The 17,679-nt window shown below is 47.7% G+C and overlaps 1 long non-coding RNA gene across 2 annotated transcripts; it reads left to right on the top strand.

Moving 5' to 3' along the window:
- Positions 1 to 324: 324 nt before the first annotated feature.
- LOC129647924 (uncharacterized) lies at positions 325 to 11,204 on the top strand. 2 transcript variants are annotated; one of them, XR_008712574.1, is made up of 4 exons: positions 325 to 1,172; positions 2,550 to 2,642; positions 5,305 to 5,367; positions 5,875 to 6,284. It is a non-coding gene; the product is annotated as an uncharacterized LOC129647924 (long non-coding RNA). The 2 variants fall into 2 exon arrangements; XR_008712575.1 differs by lacking the exons at positions 325 to 1,172; positions 2,550 to 2,642 and adding an exon at positions 10,858 to 11,204 and having other exon boundaries at positions 4,988 to 5,367; positions 5,875 to 5,903.
- The last annotated feature ends 6,475 nt before the right edge of the window (positions 11,205 to 17,679 follow it).

Genomic DNA, 17,679 nt, shown 5'->3' with positions numbered 1-17,679 from the left:
ACTGACTCTAATTTCCAAACAACAGAACAACACTTGACCTGAAATGTAACCCAAGTGGGAGCTCTTCAAATGGCAGAATTTGTGCTGAGTCTAGAAAGAATGTTAGTGCTTCACTGGGCAGATTTGTGGGGACTGTGTGCCCGGGGGCTCAAAGAGGAGAGGGGAGAAGGAAACAGCATCTCAAAGAGGAGACGGGAGTGGCCGGAGGGGGTGAAAGCTGTCCCAGGGGAGGGGCTGGAAGGACTCTGGACTCAGAACCCACAGCTGTGGCTCTAAGCTCGTTTACTGTAAACTTATTTTGGAGAAGTCCACTGGCCTCCCCATGGCTGTTTCTTCATCTTAAAAGGGATCCACCTGCTTTCCTCTCGGTCCCATAGTTCCCTGAGAGTGTGGTCTCTGCCTTGCCTTTGGGTCTTCTTACATTCTGACCCTTTGCCTGGGCCACACTCTTCTTTCCTTGCCTGCTCCTACATCCCCCAAGTGAAATCCCCCTTCTTCCAGCAAGTCTTCCTGAAGGGCCTTGTGGTGGACATAACATGTGTCCAGATCACCCTTCAGTGAAAGACTTGGTGTTCCGGGTCTGGAAGGCTGTCTGCAGGTGGCCTTTGCCCTCCAGTCGTCATTCACTTCAGGGCTGCCCGCATCCAGAGACTGATCAGGGACTGGTGGCAGGAGGAGAATCAAAGACCTCCTTGCGGCCATCTCCGACCAACTCCGGACAGCGCCCTTGCTACCCCTCCCTTTCCCAGCTGTTGCTCTCAGAGCACTCCCCACTAAGCACCTGTGTGCTGACCTCCAGAGAACCCAGCCTCCGACACCCCTATTTCAAGTCCCAGATGATACCCAAGGCACTCGGTCATCTCCTCTCTAATACTCATGAGGGTGTCGGGCGCTTCCTCTATCCTGTCTCCTTGCCCTGGATTGTCGTGCGAGAGGGATGAACGCAGCACCAGCAGCACAGGGCACAGATGGAGATGCTGGGGGGACCTCAAGAGGCAGAGAAGTAACAGCATCCGCAGGGCCCTGAACTCTCATCCTCTTCACCATGGGTTCTCAGCTGGCACGTCCTCTGCGTGGCCAGGGCTCCTGTAGAGAGGCCTGACCCAGCCAGCCAGCTGGACATGCAACCATCGCCAAGAGAAAGGACCCACTCCAGACTGCTGGCCAGAGAGGTAAGAGGGAATGTGTAAATTCTCTAAGTAACAAGAAATCTATCAAGGGCTGTCTGGGCATTAGTGACGACTAGGCAGTGTGCTTGCCAAGGCCCAGGGCTGCACTCCCAGGACACGGAAGAGCCTTGGAGGTTGTCAGCCCACAGGAACGCGGATACTCAACAAAGCCAGGGTGGGCTGTTGCCCACAGACTGGCCTGGTCCAGCCCAGCCACCTCTCTGCCAAGCTAACAAAGGTAGGAAGAAAATGGGCCCCTGGGGCCCTCCAGACTTGTCTCTCATCAAAACTGTGTGCTTCTCGAGGGTGGGAGCTGAGTCTGTGTTCCCCGCTCAACAACTCAGATGTGTGTTATGGATGAATAAATTAATGGATCAAGAGAGAAGGGATGGAAAAGCAATTTACATATCTGAAACATCATACAAGGCAGGGGATAACGGGCAAGAAATGCTTTTTCTAGAAGTTATTCCTTAGGAAGGGTCCAAAAACGACTATTAATAGACTCGATTAATAAACATCAGCCAAGGTAAATGTTAACAGGAAACACCTCTGCAAACGTTGGAGGTCTCTCGGGCCGGGCTCGGGGTTGGCTGGCACGCGGGCAGAGAGGGCACCCTCCCTCCTGTTTGCTCAGAGCACCGTCTCAGCCCGGGGGGAGCCTCCTCCCTGGGAGCCTTCTCCCTGCCTCCTCGAGTAGGGGTGCAGCCCAGCTGCTTCCTGGAAGCTCGCCCCACTCCAGCCACTGCGGCCCCTTCTGTGTTCTGTAAACACCCCAAGCCTGTTTGTACCTCGGAGTCTTCCCTCTTGCTGTTCCCATTGGCCCTCTTCCCCTCACTTCCTTCAAGTTAATGTGTGAACGTCACCTCCTCAGACAGGCCTTGTCTGACCCCAATCTAAAAGAGCAGCCACTGTCCCCATCACTGCCCATCTTTAAAAAAAAAAAAGCTCTATTAGCTAATTAATTTACTTTTGGCTGTGCTGGGTCTCCGTCGCTGCTCAAGGACTTTCTCTGGTCATGCAGGTGGGGTTTCGTTTTTGTTGTGATGTGCAGGCATCTCACTAGGGTGGCCTATCTCATGACGCGGGCTCTAGGGCGCGTGGGCTTCAGCAGCTGCGGCTCTCGGGCCCTGTGGTGTGGGCTCGGTAGCTGTGGTACGTGGGCCCAGCTGCCCCTCGGCATGTGGAATCTTCCTGGACCAGGGATCGGACCCTTGTCTCCTGAGTTGGCAGGCAGATTCTTATCCACTGGACCACCAGGGCAGTGCTCCCTTACCCAGTTTTAATTTATCGAAAGGACTTGTGACAACCTGAAATTGTGTATAGAATATATATGGCTTTTAAAGCATTATCTATTTATTTTTGTCCAACTCTCCCCTCTAGAATGAAGACGGGGCTCTTCTGTGCTGGTTACTGCTATGTCTCCTAGAACAGCACCTGGTCCCTTAAGTAGGCACTTGGCACGCTGCTGAATGAGTAAGTGGGGGTGAATTGGACAGACTCTGTTCTCCAGTGGCTCCCCTTCCAATAGGCAGCACTGGCAGCTAACCAGGCAGTTGTGCGTCCTGGGCTGAGTGAGGTGATGAAGACATGGGGGTGGGGGCAGGGCAGCGAGGAAAGGCAGAGAACCCTGCTGGGAGGATGACGGAAGGCTTCTTGGATGAGGTCGCATCTAACCAAGACCTGAGTCCTGAGCAGGAATTCTCCATCTAGGAGGGAGGAGGAGAGAGTTCTGGGCAGAGGGAAGTAAAGGGTTAAAGTCCTGAAGGCAAGAGAGAGCCTGGAAAGTTGACAGAATGTAAAAAAGTTTTGTGTGTCTGGATCAGAGTGGGGAAGGGGACAGGCACAGATGAGAGTGGGTTGCGGGCAGGGGTCCGCTTAGGAAGGATCCGTGCAGACGTTAAGCCAGGAAGTGACATGACCAGATCGTATTTCTGCATTCTGGTGTTTTCTAAACATTCATAATCTCCGGATCTTTGCCATACCCAGCATCTCTTGTCCCCGTGATAAATACTATTCACTTAATACTTTACCTGTGACTGAGTCACTTTAATTAAACACACTCATTCAAAAGGGAAACCCTTTGTAAACTATCCTAATTTGTGCCATACACACAAACTCAGTGTAAAACTAAACCTAATGAAAATGAAATAATGTTCCATTTCACCACCTGCTACAGGCTGATCCCAAGTCTATCTTCTCTTATTAAAAAGGAGGATTAACATGTTGGCAAGATGTTAAAGATGAGATAGCACCAAAAACGACTTTCTCCTTAACTAGATCACCAGAAAGATTTGAAGAGGATTCAAAGAAAACAGCTTTCTTGCCATGAAAGGCAGTGTTACTTCAAACTGTATCTGGGTTTCTTCTAAGATTATTTCATAACAACAAAATAACCCTATACATGACCAGTGATACAATTTCCACAGAGTCTCACTATAAACCTTTCAGATATCTTTGTCTGAATGGAAGTAGGGTATGGAAGAGGAAATGGGGTGGATGGCTAAGAAAAGAAGCCAATCAATCAAATTTTATCCCCTCTCTCCTCTTACACTGTAAAACCTACCCATCCATGGTGAGCGTGTCTTTTTCCTTTGCTGAGCATCTGCTGGCTGTAGAGGGACGTGAGTTTTGGTGGCCAAGGAAGAGGTAAAACTATGCTGCTATCCTAGGAATTCCCAGACTCAGCTTAGGGAGGGCAAATGATCTCAATCATTGCTAATGGACTGAGGACGTATCACATTAAAAAGAAATCAACTGTGGTCCTCTGGATTCCTTGGCTCCCTTCACTGGGATCTGGCTGCCAAGAGGAGGCAGGTAGGGGTACCAATTATACCCCTAGCCCCTCTTTGATGATGGTCTCCTCTCCTTGGCAGCGTCTCCTTGTTCTACAAAATCCTGCCTGTTAAGGTTATGGGTGCTGAGCACACTTTGTCCACTGTGACTGTGGGCCTTGTCACTGAAAGTGTTAATCCCTCTTGGGACAGACACGAGGTGCTGCTCTTCCCCAACACACAGTGCACGCTGCTCTCTGGTCCCTGGTGGAGGGTGGCAGTGCCAGGGCTCTGTGGACTCCTCTAGCTCAGCTGTATTTGAAAGGCCGCCTGTTGACATTCTCCAGGAGTGGGGGGCCAAGCTCCACAGCACCAACCAACCTCGTCCTGAGACTTTTCACCTGCACCTTCCGTCAATCTCAGAGTTTTCTGGGCTCGTCAACATTTGTTGAAGCATCATCCTTGCCTATTTGCAGGTCAGCTTTATGCCCTGCCCCCAGCCTTTTAATGCAGGTAAACTCTGTTTGCATAACACCATCATCTGTTAAGAACAGGCTCTGGAGTCAGGCCACTTGAGTCCAAATGCCTTTTGTCTTGCTTACTGGTTAAGTGTGCTCAGTCACTCAGTTGTGTCCAACTCTGCAGCCCCACGGAATGTAGCCAGCATATTAAAAAGCAGAGACATGACTTTGCCGACAAAAGTCCATCTTGTCAAAGCTATGGTTTTTCCAGTAGTCATGTATGGATGTGAGAGTTGGACCATAAAACTGAGAGCCAAAGAATTGATGCTTTTCAACTGTGGTGTTGGAGAAGACTCTAGAGAGTCCCTTGGACTGCAAGGAGATCTAACCAGTCCCTCCTAAAGGAAATCAGTCCTGAATATTCATTGGAAGGACTGATGCTGAAGCTGAAGCTCCAATACTTTGGCCATCTGATGCGAAGAACTGACTCATTGAAAAAGACCCTGATGCTGGGAAAGATTGAAGGCGGGAGGAGAAGGGGATGACAGAGGATGAGATGGTTGGATGGTACCACCGACTCGATGGACATGAGTTTGAGCAAGTGCCAGGAGTTGCTGATGGACAGGGAAGCCTGGCGTGCTTCAGTCCATGGGGTTGCAGAGTCAGACATAACTGAGCAACTGAACTGAACTGAATTGAACTCCCAGGCAACAGCTAGCATCAACTTCTAGACATGTGAGTGTGCATCTTGGAAGCCCACCCCAGTCAAGCCTCCAGATTGCTCCAGTCCCAGAAGAACCACACAGCTGAGCCTAGCCAAATGCAAGAATCACGAGAGAGCTACTGTTTGGGGTGATTTTTCGTGCAGCAATAGATAACCCAACTACTGACTTGTACAAGCAGATGGAGTAAGAGGAAGTGAGATGAAGCTGGAGAAGTCATCAGGAGTAGATTATGTGGAGCCTGGTAAGCCACGGTCAGGAGTTTTGTTATCATTCCTAAGAGCAGTGGGAAACTGTAGAAAGATTTTGGGTAGAAAGGTGACACTGTTGCATTGATGAGCTTCCCTGGCAGTTCGGCTGGTAAAGAATCCTCTGTCCATGGACAGAGGAGCCTGGAGGGTTACAGTCCGTGGGGTCACAAAGAGCCGGACAGGACTGAGAGACTAGGCACAGCATATCGCATTTATATTTCACCTAGATCATCTGCCTGCTGTGTGGAAAACAGCCTGGAGGGGGAGCCAGAGAGGTGAGCCAGCCCAGAGATGAAGGATGCTATTGAGGCAGGAAGCTGAAAGGTGGGTTGGACTGGGGAGTGGAGTGGGGAGTGGGGTTTAGTGATTGAAAGGGAGCAAAGTGGATGGTCAGTGATACTTAGGAGATTAAATTATGATGGCTCGGGGACTGCTGGTAATCTATGTGGCCCTTACCTAACCAGTTCCTTCTGTTCTCTGTTCCCCCCATACCTCTACAGCATCACACGTGGAGAGAGCAAGGACTCAGGTACCAGATACATTAATCCCAGTTCTCTACTTATCTGCTGTGTTACCTCGGGAAAGTCACCTAACTTCTCTGGACTTCAGTTTTCCTCTGCTATCAAACAGAGGCAATACAAAGAATGATCATAGTAATTAATTCTCCTTGTTTACTGAACAGTGCCTGGCACATAGCAGGCACTCAATCAATATTTGTTGAATGAATGAATTTAGTGGGGTAGAATTGAGGAGGTACAAAGAAGAAATGATCTTATTTTTCTCCTCCTCCTGAAAATTTCTTCTGTCAAAGGTGGTTTCCCTATCTTGACTCCTGATGATAATCAGGCAGATCCATGACTTCCTGGTCCCTTTGGGGCAAAATAACAGTTTCATTTTGGTAATTAAAACTCACTTCCAGTCATTAGAAAGTCCACTTTGACCCAGTGAAATAAAATATTTTGATTTCTCATCCAGTTCAAAGCTCAAACAAATCTCTCCTTCACTGAGTATCTAGTATGTACCAGACCCTGGGCTGGGGACGAGTCGAGCTCCCAGGTACAACACAGGACTTGAATTCCAGACAAATCAGCAAATAATCTGTTGGTATATGCAAGTCCAAAATGATTCTGTGGGAGATATTTATAGTAAAAATAATTTGTTGTTTATCTGAAATTCAAATGTAATGGGACCTCCTGTATTTTTATTTGGTAAATCATAACACTGAAATACCCTGGCCCTTGTCCCATGAGAGCATGAACTTTTCATGCTTCTGCCAAGGACAGTTGACTCCAGGAGAGCAGACAGGTCCAGGAAGACCTTTTCCCACCTGCTGCCTTCAGCACATTTGACATTTTCTATGTGGGGGGAACACTGACCATCTGCAGGTGAGATCTAGCAGCACTCCTTTGTCCAGTTGATTGGCCCCACTGCTGAGGTTTCCCCTGTTACAGCTGCAGTCCTTTGATCCTTGGAACCTTGTTTCTTTTCAGATAGTTCAGGAAGTACATTTGCCTCTGCAAGGGTTGGAGCCGCATAAGCTAGCACATTTTTTGACATCCAGTTGGGAGGAGGACTTTCTGAGAACAGAATTCAGTGGTGATTTCCTGGAAAGGGGCGTAGTGCTGCCAGGGGGGATGGCCTGATGGGGGAGCGGGAGGGTCCCAAACTGGGGATCCTGGGCCCACCTCCGGGCTGAGCAGGGCACCCCCAACCTGGAGCGGAGCCGGGGAGGCCACTGTCCACCTGGGTGGAGAAAGGGAAGCACGGAGAGAGCAGGGGCCAGGAAGGTGATAGGGACAGGCTAAAGCATATGGGTTTGGGGCCAGACTCTGTCTTCTCAGGTCTCAGGGCCCCCATCTTTAAATTTTTTTGGCCATGCTGTGCAGCATATGGGATCTTAGTTCCCGGGCCAGGGACAAAACCTGGACCCTCTGGACTGGAAGCACAGAATCCTAACCACTGGAAGGGAGGTCCCTCAGGGCCCCTGTCTTAAGCTGGGTGGTTGGAGCAAATGTTCTGGCCACCAGCCCTTCCTGCTCCAGGCTCCTTGCTCCTCCTAACTCTCCACGGCCACCTGACCTTTCTACTGCCTCCTGCAGAGTCCCCAGGACAGACGGCTTCTGCTAGGTGTCTGTGCCCGCCACCCTCCCCTCACTATGGGCACTGGGAGCCTGGCATCAAGTGGGCTGTGCGTGTCCATGAGGGGGACAGGCTCTCTCCCATTCACCCTCAGGCTCTGAGAAGCAGTAACTGGGTGCAGGGGAAGGCAAGGAAGAGAAGGACCCACTCTCCTGTTTCAGCCCCTCCTCGCCTTGGCCCCTGTAGGTAATCACAGCCTTTTGGGGGTTCTGTAGTGTAAGTTACCTCCAGCTTTCTCTATTGGCAGTTTAAGGTTCAAGGTTTTTGGCTGCCCCAAGTTATAACACACTAATCTGGTTTTTCTGCCTTCCAAATTTTGCTACTGTTATCTCTTCTTCTATGCTAATTATCCTTGTGGTTTCACACCTTCAAAGAAAAAAAAAAATCCCTTTGCCTTTGTGTTAGTGGAGGGTCAGGATGGAGCAGGGCTGTGTGTGTGCGCTCGATCTGCCTTATTTAGCCAGAACTCATAGTGTCATTTAATCTTCACACCACCACCAAAGGGCCAGTATTATTGTTCTCATTCTCAGAGGCTCGAAGAAGAGGTCCCCAGAGCTCATAAGTGGCAGGACCTGGTGTCACCCACAGCCTCTGTCTCCAACATTCTTTACACCTCACACAGCTCTCCTGGAAGTGCTCAGAGAAGGCTGTGCCCTCCCCGCTGCCACCAGAAGCTGGCATCTTATGTGGCAAAACCCCAGTTTGCCAGAAGGATGCCATGGAGTGATCACATCTTCCTCCATCTAAACATGTCCTCTGACCGTACCTTCTGGAGGAGCTGAGGGATGGTAAGGATGACAAACACAGTTAACAACTGGAATGACCTTACTGTCCAGCAGATTGGGTAAATTATGGTCTACCCATTTAAAAAATAAATGGGCTTCCCTTGTGGCTCAGCTGGTAAAGAGTCCACCTGCAATGTGGGAGACCTGGGTTCGATTCCTGGGTTGGGAAGATCCCCTGGAGAAGGGAAAGGCTTCCCACTCCAGTATTCTGGCCTGGAGAATTCCCAGTTCATGGGGTCACAAAGAGTTGGACACAACTGAGCAACTTTCACTTGAAAATTTAAAAAATCATATCTGGCTGTCAGAATGATGAGGTTGAAGACTATTTAATTTCATGGGAAAATGCTCCTGACATATTGGGAAACTGAAGAAGCCAATTTTCTAAGCAATGGGTGCAGTATAACAACAACACACACATAATAATAAATTAATTAAAAAAAAAGAATTAACATTTACCCTCGATTGTTGAGTATGTGTCCCAAGTCAATATCCAGAGTCAAAAGGGATCCTGTCTACCCCGGGGTATGACATCAAGTTCTAATGCCTGAGTCTCACCAGCCTCCCACTCTCCCTGACTCCCGCAATTCCTCTTGACCTTGAAGCCTCCATGTCACCTCCTGTGGAAAAGAAAAAAGTGCATCAGCTGCTCCTCTACCCTCACCTCCACCTGGGGTTTAGTGAGTCTACTCTTAGAATACTGTGGGTGCTGAGAACATTTCAAAAAGCTGTATTGTTCTCTTTACTTTTAACCTGGGCCACTGGAAAGCCCTTCCCCTCCTTTTTTTTTATTTGAGGAAGAATAAGAGGGAATGAATTAGCTAATGGGACTCAAATGGCATTAGTTATCCTGGAAGGAAAAGTCCCCCCGACTGCAGGGTAAATGAGGGAAAAGGGATCTAATTTTTTTTTACAATCTATTTTTTTTTTTTTTTTTTTACAATCTATTTTACGAGACACTGGATTTCCTTTTCCAAAGATCATCTGAACTGGGATAAAGATTTATGTGCTCAGGCACCTTAGAACAGTGTGCTTCAAAATGAGGGTCATTAGCCATTACGGCTGTGCTGTCCATTCCAGTAGCTACTGGCCACGTGGGGCTTGTGGCCGCGCCTGAAATGTGGCTCGTCTGAACGGAGACGGGCCATAAAGGTAAAACGCACTCTGGGTCATGAAGACTTGGCATGTAAAAAGGAATGTAGCCTATTTCATGACTGATGTTTAAAATAATAACAGAAATGATACTATTTTGGATATATGGGATTACATAAAATATATTGTGGATGCTAACCTGAAACATTTCTTGAAGTTAAAAATGTTTTCAAAGCCCTGTGGTCTCAGTGGCTCAACACAACACCTATCAGTTCCTCATCTTAGCTCCATGCCAGGGCAGCCAAAGCAGATGTGCAGAAGGTTCTGCACATTATAGTCACACGGGGACTCTGGCTGATGGAGCAGCTGCCGCCTTGATCCCTGTCAGTCACCTTGCTAGAGGGAAAGCCAGCGCTCTGGAGGGCGTGGCCCTGACAGTTAAACGTCCTGGCCTACAAGTTACACCTGTTGCTTCTGCTCACAGCTCATTGGCCGGAACCAGTCACATGGCTTTACTTAACCACAAGGGGGCAGGGCGAGCCTACCCTGTGCCCAGAGGCAGAGCTCCAGCAATCCTTGGTGGACGTGATAAGCTTGTTTCTACCAGCTTTTTTTCTTTCTTTAGAACATACAGAATTAAATGATAGTAAAAAAGTAGAATGGAATAGAAAAGTTCAGACAGCCTCACAGATTTTTAAAAATTATGATTGAGGCTCAGTAAATATTAATGAGATGGCGAAAATTCTTTCTCAAAATGGGTCATAACCACAACGAACATGCCTTTTCTGCTTTGTCACTAACAAAGTGCTTGCCCACTGGTTATCTCATGTAGGGTATTATGTGTGTGTGCTAAGTCACATCAGTCATGTCTTGACTCTGCGACCCCATGGACTGTAGCCAGCTAGGCTCCTCTGTCCATGGGATTCTCCAGGCAAGAATACTGGAGTCGGTCACCATTTCCTCCTCCAGGGGATCTTCTTGACCCAGGGATCAAACCCAGGTCTCCTGTGTCTCCTACATTGGCAGGCAGATTCTCTACTACTGAGCCACCTGGGAATCCCATGGGGGTTTCATGGGCCCCCCCTTTAATGGATGAAGAAACTGGCTCAGAGAGGTGAGTGGTCTGCCCAGGTCTCACAGTCAAATGGCAGAGCTGGGACTTGGGACAAGTAAGATAATTAATGGAACTTCTGCATCAAACCCCAGTCTTTCTTCTCTTTCACTTATCAACCCTGCTAACTTGCAGTCCCATCACTTCATGGTAAATAGATGGGGAAACAGTGGAAACAGTGGCTGACTTTATTTTTCTGGGCTCCAAAATCACTGTAGATGATGATTGCAGCCATGAAATTAAAAGACACTTACTCCTTGGAAAGAAAGTTATGACCAAACTAGACAGCATGTTAAAAAGCAGAGACATTACTTTGCCAACAAAGGTCCGCCTAGTCAAGGCTATGGTTTTTCCAGTAGTCATGTATGGATTTGAGATTTGGACTATAAAGAAAGCTGAGCACCGAAGAATTGATGCTTTTCAACTGTGGTGTTGGAGAAGACTCTAGAGAGTCCCTTGGACTGCAAGGAGATCCAACCAGTCCATCCTAAAGGAGATGAGTCCTGGGTGTTCATTGGAAGGACTGATGCTAAAGCTGAAACTCCAATACTTTGGCCACCTGAAGAGCTGACTCATTGGAAAAGTCCCTGATGCTGGGAAAGATTGAGGGCAGGAGGAGAAGGGGACGACAGAGGATGAGATGGTTGGATGGCATCACCGACTTGATGGACATGGGTTTGGGTGGACTCTGGGAGTTGGTGATGGACAGGGAGGCCTGGCGTGCTGGGGTTCATGGGGTCGCAAAGAGTTGGACACGACTGAGTGACTGGACTGAACTGAACTTGCTTTTCTTTATTTCTTTTAATACTAACATTTAACATATACTGAATTTGTACTATTTTCATTGCCATTTTATAGCCAAGGAATCTGAGGCTCAAACAGATGAGATGACCACTCAAGGTTACATAGCCCCTGGTAACCTTGGCAGGATTTGGGTTCATGTGCAGGTCTATGAGAGTCAAGGCTATAACTGTGATGTTGTTGTGCCACTCTGGCTTACTGGCCTGGTGCTAGAAATCATTTGAATGACATAATGGATAAGGTTATGAGGGAACTCCCCATGGTTGTTTGTTTGGTTCCTGTGGTCCCAACAATTGCTGCTTACATTCCTAATCCCAGAGGGACGGATAGTTTGACACCCTGCATAGAATCTGGAAATTCAGTCACCTGTGGACATTGAGAAACAGATACACACACACATTAAACAAGATAAAGGTTCCCTGATATTAGTAAGTAGAACCAGATGACCAAATTATGCCAGGGTTGCATTTTAAAGATTGTGTTTCATTTCTAGCTTTGTGGGGTTTAGGAGTGTAAGCTTAATGAGATTCAAAGATATTTATTTTACCTTCCCTTTAAAAGTGCCAGAACCATAAATAAGAATAACTAACATTTAGATCCTGCGATATGTCAGGCACTCTGCTAAGACATTAACGTGGATTATTTCATTTAACCCTCACAACATCAGTGAGGTAAATGTAACCCAGGGCTGTGAAAGTGAGAAGAACCCTTACTATATGTGTGGAAGTGGCCTCAACTGGGATTCTCAAGTACTGACAAGAGCCAACCTCTGCTCTGCCTCTAACTGCAAATTACTTACAGGCATCTTGATCCTTAGATTTCATGCGTGCAGCATTCTTCCTTTGAGCTGGGTGATCTAGAAACTCCTGGAGAGGAGGGGGTGGCCTGAGCAGTGCTTAGTACAAGAGGACTGCATCCATAGCACTATTATTATAATCCGGGTAGAGGCCATATTTTTTGAAATGAACACTGGTGTGTACAGTCTGACAAATGAGATCCTCATAGGGACCATGGACAGAGTATTTGAAATTGGAACTTCCCTGGAAACTTGGACTTACAAAGTTTCAGTTTGCTCCCTAGCTTGTTTGCTACTGGGAAATACAGCAGCACTAATTCTTTCATAACATTGGTTCCCATTTATCCAGTGCTCACTATGTACCAGACTCTGTACTAAGATATGTACAACAATTAGCTCCTTTAGTCCCCATAACCACCCTGTGTGATCATCCCCATTTCACAGATGAGGAAACGGGTGCTTGAAGAGATGAGCAATTTCCCCAGCGTCTTGCTACTGATGGGAGATGGAGTCCAGACTGGTGCTTTGATTCCAGGGTCCTTGTTCTTTTTACTTTTTCTTTTTTAAATTATTTTGGCTGCACCGGGTCTTCATTTTGGTGTGTGGGCTGCTCATTGCAGTGCACGAACTCGCGAGGGTACAGGTTCAGCAGTTGTGGCATGCAGGCTTCTCTAGCTAAGCACGTGGGCTTAGCTGACCCACAGCATGTGGGGTCTTAGTTCCCTGACCAGGGACTGAATCCATATCCTCTGTATTGGAAGGCAGATTCTTAACCACTGGCCCCACCAGGGAAGTCCCAGGGTCCGCGTTCCTCCAACCCTGCTTTCCCTTGTCTAGCATACCAAGGACTTAGTTTGGGAGGTAGATCAGAAATAAGTTCAACCTGGACTCTGCTCATGAGCGTAACATTTGCTTCAGGCTCTTTTTGACCAGTTATCTCAAGTAATCCTCACATCATCTTTCTGAGGTCTGTGTTACTATTCACCCCACTTGACAGATGGAGAACTTGAGGCTCAGAGAGGCCAGATAAGTTGTTGTCCAAGAAAAACCAGCTAATGTGCTTCAAAACTAGGATTCAAGCCCAGGCATCTCGGACTTCAAAGCCTTGGTTTTAAGCCAAGGTTTCTCACCCTTGGCACAGCTGACACTGAGACTGGGCAATCTGGGGGGAGGGGGGCGCTATCTTGTGCACTGGAAGATGTCTGATAGCATCCTTCACTTTGATCCACCAGATTCCAGCAGCACGCCTCCCCCAACCACAATTATCTCCAAACATGGTCAGTGTTCCCTGGGTGCAAAATTGCTCCCCATTGAGAGCCCTTGCTTCTGACTGGCTGACTGGGCCACTTCAGGACTGGGGACTCAAGAAAGAAGAGTTGAAAGGGAAACTTCATGAGCGTGAGAACAGATATTCTGGCTCTGTGACCCTGAAATTGGCCACCCCCTGCATAGAGAGGTATCTGCAGCCTGCAGGAGAGAACCTGAGACAGCTGCAGGCACTTTTATCTCTGGACCAGCCTGATGTGCTCTCACCCGATACCCAGCAGCCCTTCAGACACCAGTCCCTGTCTTGCTCATGTTGAATTTGTCTGGAGGCCATTAAGGAAGCTGCCCGAAGGTTGTTTCTTGGCTCAACTTAGCTTTATCTCTAAGAATCTGCCTGCAATGCGGGAGATCCAGGTCGGGTCTCCTGACTCAATCCCTGGGTCAGGAACATCTCCTGGAGAAGGAAATGGCAACCCTCTCCAGTATTCTTGCCTGGAGAATTCCATGGACAGGGGAGCCTGGTGGGTTCTAATCCATGGAATTGAAGAGTGGAACACGACTGAGCGACTAACACATACAATGCCTGTATGAGATTCAGATCCTGCACCAACTGCATAGGAGCTTCTCAATGAGCAGATGCAAAGCCTCTTACAGCAAAATTCACTGCTCCCATCTCAGCAAGTTCCTCTGTCCCCTGGCAAGTTAGAGACCCGGGAATCCTTGCAGCCATCTCCCTACCTATCCAAGCCCAATCTCAAGCCTTCACCCAGTCCTCTCAGTTCTGGATTCTGAGCATGATTTGGATCCTGTGGGCCAGTCCATCTCCCACTTCCCCAATCCAAGCCACCATAGGCTATTGCAATATCCTCTGAAAGGCACCCACTTCATTCACTCCTGCCTTCCATTCTGTTTTCAATGAGCTACAATAGCCTTTTAAAAATGTTAATCAGAATCCACCCACCCACCCACCCCTACACACACATTCCTGCTCCTGCCCTAAATCATTCAGTGATGCTTCCTGTCTTTCCCTTCCACTCTCTCTGCTCCAGAAGTACTGACTAGTCTGTTCTCAAAAGTTAGCATATTCTGTCCCCACCAAGACTTGTGCGTATGTTGTCTCCTCAGCTTCGGTGTTCTCACCACCACTCTTGGCTTAGGCAATTCCACTTAGAGGATGTCTTCCCTGACCCCTTCTTCCTCAACCCCAGTCTAGGTCCAGATCTATCATTCTGAGAGCAACATCGCTCACTTTTATCTCAGCTTGCAGATTTATTTGGGAGATTATTTATTTAGACTCCTCTTCCCCTTAAGACTGTAATCTCCATGATGGGAACAATGTATCCATCTTTGCTCCTCATTATTTCGCTAAAGCCTAGTATATTGCCTGGAACATAGCAGGTACCTGATACATACTTACTGAATGGCTGAGTGAACTCATATAATCCTCCCAACAAGCCTGTGAAAATTCTGCCTGAGGCCAATGTTCCTTCCCAGCTCTGACTTCCTATAGCACCTGCTCTCTTGGCACTGTAAAAGGGGAACAATAGACTCTGAAAGACTTAAGGGCTCTGGAGGCTGACCAACTGGGTTCAAATTTCTCTACTGCCGCTTCCCAGCTGTGTGACACTGGGTAAGATCCTTAAAATCTCTGTGCGATTGTAAGGGTTTGGCACATAGTATGTGCCCCATTAAGCTTAGTTACTATTGGTATTATTAACAGAAAGAACATAGATCCCAGCACTGGATGAATCTGGTTTTCTCTTATATTTGCCATTTTTTCCCTGTGTGATCAAGTCGTTTCACACCGCTGAGCCTGAGTTTCCCCATCTCTGAAGCTGGGATCTTTCAGAGACAGTCACTGTGAGAGCGGACAGGATGAGAGCAGGGCACGCAGCATAGGGCCCAGTGCACGGTGATTCTCCTCCTGGTGCTGAACTGGCTCCTGTTGCCTCTTAGACAAGAAGCTCCCTGAAGTCAGGCTTCACACCTGCCTTATTTAGGGCTGTTTTCCCCAGCCTCTGGCACACAGTAGGTGTTCAGTAAATAGCTCTTTACTGAGAATGAAACCATACTAACCGGGACCATGCTTTGCTCATCTTTGACCAACCTGAGACTAGGCCAATACCTAGTATCTAATTTCAATAAATATTTGTTGACAGAATAGATTTTAAAATGCTATTTTATTTCTGTTCCCAGTCCCACTTGAGTTTCTGAACTGAACTGAGAAAGATACTTTTTAACTTATCCTAAATCTCTCTCTAGCCTTAGTATTCTTATTTGTAAAATGAGCCTGTTAATAATATCTACCTCATTAGAATGTTCTGAAAGTAAATGAAGCAACATGTATTCAGCACATTGAAAATGTTGGTTCATTATTATTCTCTTCCCTCAGGGTTAGTTTCCTCATCTGTGAAATGGGCATCCACTCCCACACCTCTGCATTCATTACTCAACAAACACAGCACTCACGTGCCAGATATTGTAGTTAAGACTTAGGGCAGTTAGAGAGGTGAACAAGCCATGCATGGTTCCCGCTGTGAGGAACTAAGTCTGCTGTGGGACAGCATATCAATAGTAAAAATCCAGTGAGAGAAGAGCCATAATGTGTGTGAGGTCTACAGAGATTAGGGATATGGAGGTGGAATGGGACCTCCAGATGGGCCCTCAGCCAGCTTGTTCAGTTCAGTTCAGTCGCTCAGTTGTGTCCGACTTTTTGCCACCCCATGAATCGCAGCACGCCAGGCCTCCCTGTCCATCACAAACTCCCGGAGTTCACCCAAACTCATGTGCATCAAGTCGGTGAAGCCATCCAGCCATCTCATCCTCTGTCGTCCCCTTCTCCTCCTGCCCCCAATCCCTCCCAGCATCAGAGTCTTTTCCAATGAGTCAACACTTCGCATGAGGTGGCCAAAGTACTGGAGTTTCAGCTTTAGCATCAGTCCTTCCAAAGCTTGCTAGGGAGATTATAGAAGGTTATGGGATCACCAACGTCATGAAATCACCAATATGACATCGGTTTGAAATGGAGTTGTCCCGCCAGGCTCTGTTGTGTTTTTTTTTTTTGTTTGTTTGTTTTTTTTTTGTAGGCTGTCTGTGGAATCCTGCTGCAGCCTCACTTCCTACGCCAGCTCACCAGCATACCAGAGACTGGTCACTGTGACACAGTCACAGAGAGGATCTAGTTCAAGTAGCCTTCTGAGACTCTGCCGACCCTCCTCCCCTTCTCCTGGATCCTCCCTTCTCAGGGGACTGAACAGTGACTTCCCCTGTACTCTCAACATGATATGCTGTGGGGCGCCTCCAGTGCCTGCTGCCTTCCTGTCTGGTTCTCCAAAGACAAGCCTCCCTCTGCCCAAGGTGGGTCCCAGTAGGGAGACGCTTGGGCATTGGAGATTGGCAAAAGCCTGGCCAGATCTCTGGGCTCCTGCATCCAAGTGGACCACATGCTTGTCTCTGATGTTCACAGCTGGTTCCAGGCACCTGACTCCTGACAGTCAAACTCATGAGAGACTGAAACACCTCAACTGGCCTTTCACATTTTTAAGTTGGGTGTGCTTGTAGGGTGGGGAGAAACTATGTATCTCCAGTGACCAAAATATTTGCACCTGTTACCCAGAGCAATCTTTTATTTTCAACAGAAAGAAACTGACATGCCAAAGGCATTTAAACATCAGGGGAGGGTCTGCTGTCAGTGGCCTGGCCAGAGGCAGAAGGATGTCAGAGTCCCACTGGTAACAGGCCTCAGGGAAGAAGCAAGATTTACGAGGTGAGAGCCCGCCTGGGCCGCTTCTGTTGGAAAGGCCTCCCTGCAGTATTTTCTGTCTCATCAACGCTGCATTTCATTTTAAATTGCAGCTGAAAGCGGATATTTTCCCTCTTGCCTATTACACCTCTTAATTTGTCTCTCCCTCTGCTGTTATTTGTCTCTATAAAGTGTTTTGCATGAAAGACCCACACAGCATAGTGTTTCTTTGCCTTGAGTTAGGTTTAATAGGAGAAGGGAGGAAAGGGTGAGGGCCTTGGGATGGAGACACCTGTGTCTCTACGTCTGGTAGTGTGTACACGTGTGTGTTTCTTGGACCTGTTGTGTAAGTATCATGTGGATATGTATGTACGTGTCACTATTTATACTAATATGTAAATTAGTACATGTATAATATGCATATATATCTACATGCGCTTTGGTAAATCACTTCTACCTAAATTAAGCGTAAGTTTGTGTGCATGTACACACCCAGGTGTAATCTCCAAGTGCATCTGCATCTAGGCGTAGAAGCACACACGTGCACATAAACACACGCAGGCCTCTCTGGGTACG

Source organism: Bubalus kerabau, chromosome 3 (genome assembly GCF_029407905.1).
Source record: "Bubalus kerabau isolate K-KA32 ecotype Philippines breed swamp buffalo chromosome 3, PCC_UOA_SB_1v2, whole genome shotgun sequence".
Taxonomy (NCBI): Eukaryota; Metazoa; Chordata; class Mammalia; order Artiodactyla; family Bovidae; genus Bubalus; species Bubalus kerabau.
Note: the sequence above shows the minus strand (reverse complement) of the source record. Positions and strands in the feature narration are given on the sequence as shown.